Here is a 6060-nt window from a genome sequence, read left to right on the forward strand (position 1 = left end):
CTTAGTTCTAGTATTTCCTGACATCTGCTTAGCTGCTCTAACTGAGCATTAGTTTAACCATTGTTTTTGTTTAGAAAAAAAAACCAAACAAAAAATTAATCAGATGGTCAAGAAATATATCTAAATCTGTCTTTCCAGAAGTGACTGAGATGTTCAGAAAGATATTTTGAGAAGGAACAACCCAAGTCCTTCAGGTCTTGCAGGAGCAGCTGTGGAATAATCCAAGTACTGCCAATATAAATTTAGTTAAGGTGAGTTGTCAAATCCTTCCCAGTTAGACTGGCAGTGTCATGGTTTGAACAGCTTGTTCTCTAAGAAAGAATGTAATTTACTTAAAATAACATTGGTGAGGAGAACAAAAGGCTCAAGTCCTATTGTATACTTCTCTGCAGTGGTGGGTGGCTGTTTTTTTCAGTTACTCAGAAACTGATTTTAAGCTGGTCCAGGTACCTTTGGGCCTCTGAGTAGCTGAGGTGGAGCAGCACCTATTCCAGGTTACAAGGTTTTTCTGTGCATACACTATGTTGATTGTTTTCTCAACATAGCAACACTGCTCTCACCATCTGAGACAGCGAAGGTCAAGCCCAGTACAGACATGTCTATACTGGATGAGTTACAGTGAAAGAATGTGGCTTCCCTGCCATATCTAACCCTATAGACACAAAGTTGATTGTATTTCTGGCTTTATTTACAGACAAGCTAAAAAAGAGCAGTATATTTTGGCAGGACAAGTATAGCCCTGCAAAATACAGTATACTGTATAATTTCATATGAACTGGGAAGAAAATGTGAAAAGATTAATACTTGTACTTTTAAATGTCTGGGAGAATGACCCACAGGTAGATGATCTCGTTGTCTAAAATCAAAGAAGCTACTTGACTCTTTGTCATGGTTTAAGTCCAGTCAGTAACTCAAAAAACCAAGCATCCTGCTCTCTCACCCCTTCCCCCATTTCCTCCCCCAGCTCCCAGAGGGATGGAGAGGAGGATCAAAGGAATGTAACTCACACGGGCTGAGATAAGAACAGTCCAGTAACTAAGGTATAACACAAACCACTACTGCTGCCACCAATAATAATAATGATAAGGGAAATAAAAAGGGAAGAGAATAAAACTGCTCACCACCTGCCAAAAAATACCCAGCCCAACCGAGCAGTGATCTAACCCTTCTGGGTAACTGCCCCCAGTTTTACATCCTGGGTATGACGTGCTGTGGTATGGAATACCTCTTTGGCTAGTTTGGGTCAGGTGTCCTATCTCTGCTTCCTCCTGGCTTCTCCTCCTCCGTGGCAGAGCATGAGACTCAGAAAGTCCTTGGTGAGGGTAAAAATGACTTAGCAACAACTAAAAACATCGGTGTTATCAGTGCTGTTCCCAGGCTGAAAGTCAAAACCACAGCACTGCGCCAGCTACTGAGACTGAGAAGAATCACTGCTAGTGCTGAGCCCAGGACACTCGTTAACTATGTTACTCTGCTAAACTGCTATGTATGCAAAATCCAAGAGTCAGGTGCACTTGGAGCTAGATGTCTAATTCCTACTGATGTTAAGAACAGAAATAGTCATTTATGTGGGGAGACCCTTGCAACAAACACCAAAATACACTTTCTATAGGAATGTGCACCAGCTCGGGCATTGTGTCATGCTGTTAAGTCTCCTTCAAGTACAACTTTGACTTTGGGAAGGAATACCAAAGCAAGCAGAACACCATTTCTCTCCAGTAAGGGGTTTTATCTATTTTGATTTCAGATGATTTATGGTATATGATTTTGGATATTTTTAATTTGTGTGTCATTTGTTCAGAAGAAACACTGAATCCAATCCTAGAAACTCTAGCCACATGAATAAAATAAACTACTTCTGAAAGTTGTTTATATGCATATGAGCTAGCCATCCAAGAAACTCATCATAGCTGATTGCTTTCTGAATGTAACATTATTCTTGCAGACTGGAATTACATTGCATGGTACTGCTTGTCCTAAAAAGCTTTTTTTTAAGGTTCTGGCCATTGCAGAGAACATACATTTGGGCAGCAGAATTAAATGTTAACTTCTAAGTTTATTTTAGCCAAATGAATATAGTTGCTAGGATTATTCAGATTATTTTTCCCAATGTTCCATGTACACTCGAAAGAACAATTTTACCTTTAAACATCCATTTCCTTGTCCAGTTGATACTTGCCATATAACAGTTACTAATTAAAGAGCAGATGATAACACTCATCTTGATGCAATAAAATCTAGAATACCAGGTTGGAAGGGACCTCACGGATCATCTGGTCCAACCTTTCTTGGCAAAGCATGACCTAAATTAGATGGTCCAGCACTCTGTCCTACCTGTCTTCAGCTTTTTGTCCTTAATAAGCCTCCTTTTTTTCTTGTTTTCTTTTAGTTAAGCAAGACTCTTAAAAACCTTTATATTTACACTCAGAACTCTACATTCATATTTAGGCATAAATCCTATTCATGTCAGTGGGTCTCAATAGGATTTTTGCCTGAGGTAAGTCTAGAAGATGCTGATCTGATGTTCATGCATTTTGACAAAAACATCTTCACACATTTTGAGTTCTTCAGTGCTGACAGTACTGGTCTTGTTTCTTTCACATCCTACCAACTCAGTGCATTGAATATTTAACAATACAGCTGACACGAGGTCCCATGGTATGACTCATATAAATAGCACAAAAATTGAAACCAAATCTTCTTCCATCTCTATAGTATATGTAAGGCTGGGAAACTGATCTAAACCAATAAAATGTCTCCCATATACACCAGTGGTAATGAAAAAGAAGCTAGGATAAAGAACATTTACCAGAAAAATGAAAAGATTTTAAAATATTTTGCTGCCACCTTATGGAATTTAATAAAGTGTGCAGCTCATGTTTTTGTGACATGGACATGATTTAACCTGTAATAATGTTAGTGATTGCTAACATATTAGCAATTGCTAAAATTATTAATAACAATATTAATGTTGGCAATCTCTAACATTATTACAGAGAAAGAATATATATATTTCTTTTTTCTTACTTTTTAAATTCTAAACAAGTATGTCCAATTTCCATAGAGAGATGGAATTGCACAAAGATGGAATAGCATAGATGCAAAATTAAGGCTGAATAGAGCACAAAAAGTTGTACAGTGAAACAAGGGGAACATAAAATCACAAAATTGAATATATAAACCTTTAAAATTAGTTGTAAGTAATGTTAAGTTCAATGGCTTTGTAGCAGTAGCAGTGGAAAGTTACTGAGGTGCTTAGTACATAGAAGAAAAATAGAGTACAGATAGAGAACATACTGGCATAAGATAAATCGTTCTAGTTGAGGTAGTTTTAAGAAAAACAGTCTAGAAAAACAGGACGCAGGGATAGGGAGTATCTGGGAATAGCAGGTGTCCAGGATAGGCTGTGGGTAAACTAACTGATAAGTAGGAGGACAAGGGGACTATTATGTCTCTGGTGCTAACGAACCAACTAAACTGGTGTAAACAGCTACTGCACATGCTTCCGAGGCTGCCAAGAGTGATGAAGATCGTTGGAAGAAGTAAACGACCCTCAGAGACCACCACCACAATTATGTACGCATGCGGGGAGCTTTCTGGAAAATGATGTAATCCATACGTAACCTCATGAATATGTATGTATGCCCAAGGGCTATATAAGGATGGCTTGTGTAGCAATAAAGGGGACACACGCTAGGTGGAGCTATTCCCCGTGTCTCTCGGCGCCGGAATAAAGAATACCTGCTTGTCAACTTGAAAAATTTGTTGGCGAGTTTGTTCCTGGAGTTTTCTCCGAATCAACAGCAAGCATAACTCTCAAGAAATGCCATGAAAAATCAGCAGATCAAGCATTAGTTGGTCATAAATAAATATAGGTAAACAAAGCAGCTAGCTACTCATGGATGATACATAAGTATCAATTAATCATTCACAGTTGTTAGTTTAAATCATTAAATTGTTCGGTGGATACACTGGAGGGAAGGAATGCCATCCAGAGGAACCTTGACACACTTATGAGGTGGGCTGATGCCAACATCGTTAAGTTTAACCATGACAAGTGCAAGGTCCTACACCTGGGTCGGAGCAATCCCAGGCACAGCTACAGGTTGGGCAGAGAAGAGATTCAGAGCAGCCCTGCAGAGAAGGACTTGGGGGTGTTGGTCGATGAGAAAATGAACATGACCCAGCTGCAGTGTGTGCTTGCAGCCCAGAAAGCCAACTGTATCCTGGGCTGCATCAAAAGAAGCATGACCAGCAGGTCAAAGGAGGTGATCCTGCCCCTCTACTCTGCTCTTGTGAGACCTCACTTGGAGTATTGTGTGCAGTTCTGGTGTCCTCAGCATCAAAAGGACATGGAACTGTTAGAACAAGTCCAGAGGAGGGCCACAGGGATGATCAGGGGACTGAAGCACCTCCCATATGAAGACAGGCTGAGAAAGTTGGGGCTGTTCAGCCTGGAGAAGAGAAGGCTGCGTGGAGACCTCATAGCAGCCTTCCAGTATCTGAAGGGGGCCTGCAGGGATGCTGGGGAGGGACTATTCATTAGGGACTGTAGTGACAGGACAAGGGGTAATGGGTTAAAACTTAAACAGGGGAAGTTTAGATTGGATCTAAGGAAGAAATTCTTTTCTGTTAGGGTGGTGAGGTACTGGAATGGGTTGCCCAGGGAGGCTGTGAATGCTCCATCCCTGGCAGTGTTCAAGGCCAGGTTGGACAGAGCCTTGGGTGACATGGTTTAGTGTGAGGTGTCCCTGTCCATGTCAGGGGGGTTGGAACTAGATGATCTTAAGGTCCTTTCCAACCCTAACTATTCTATGATTCTATGAGTCTGTGATAAAATCCAAGGTTATGTGTTAGAACTTGGGTCCTCTTTCCCCCAGGTGTATTGAGGTCTTTGCACAACTGTGCTGTTTTTACAATATAACTCTACATAAATAAACAAGAGGCAAACAAGTCCTAAGACTCTGTCTTCTGTCCTACATATTATCTCCATGTTTCTGTCAGAGAATTTCTTCTGCACAGCATGTGAAAGTGTAATGCATTTGGTGGAAGAGTAATACATGCAAATATAACACCAGTACAGAAAGCATGTTAGAAGTCCTTTATTATCACTAAACAACTGGATCATGTCTTATTTCAGTAAAGTAGCAATCAGAAACATTTAAACTGGAGGAAGAATAGAAGTCTGTATTTGTATGTGGTCCTGACGTCAACGGTTTTCTTTTGATGCATGAGATCAATATTCCCAGACCATTCTGCAGTTTGGTTGCCCCATCACTGCTCATATGAAGGACGGACAAGCTTGGGGACAGGCAAGGACACGTGCAGCTTGGCAAGGTGTCTGTCCAGCCAGGAGCTAGTGAGCTTGACATGTGTGCTGCACAACCACCATTAGGGGAAATATAAACTGGAGTATTAGGAGGTATAAGCACCAGGTGAATTACATCCATGCCATTGTCACTCCTTAATCTCTAATATTTAAGATTTTAATCTAAGATTTAAATCCAAAGAAGGACATTTTGGACAGTTACCCAATTGGAAGAGTAGGGTTGCTGAACCAGTGTCTTCTGCCACAGCGATATACCTGTGGTGGCACACAGGTATGTCTGTACCTTGCGGGAGCAGGTATGTGGGCTGCATGTAGGGTATGGACAGAAATAATAAATCCTGTGGATCACATATGGTTTCTTCAAAGCACAGGTGAGGTCTGACTTGGGCCCAGGTAAGAAAGTTGCCCAGTGGTGGCAGAAGGCCTCAGTGCTAATGCACAGACATGTCTGTCCTCTACTGCCCTTAACGTCTTCCCCGGCGGTCATGCAGAACGGAGGCCCCGAAGGCCTGGGCCGGCCACTCAGCGATCTAAGTCATCGGACCGCTGGTGCCACCCCACCTGCAGCCCTGGCGCGAAGGCGGAGCGCTCCGCCGGCCGGCCGCGGGCCGCCGCTGGGCCGCCCTTTGTACAGCCACTCGGCGCCGTTACTAGGCGACAGGCGGTGCCGCCGGGGCGGTGGGCCGGAGCTACGGGGCCTCTCGTAGGGCCGGCCGGCAGGAGGAGGTGCC

This window comes from Melopsittacus undulatus, chromosome 7, assembly GCF_012275295.1.
Source record: "Melopsittacus undulatus isolate bMelUnd1 chromosome 7, bMelUnd1.mat.Z, whole genome shotgun sequence".
Lineage (NCBI taxonomy): Eukaryota > Metazoa > Chordata > Aves > Psittaciformes > Psittaculidae > Melopsittacus > Melopsittacus undulatus.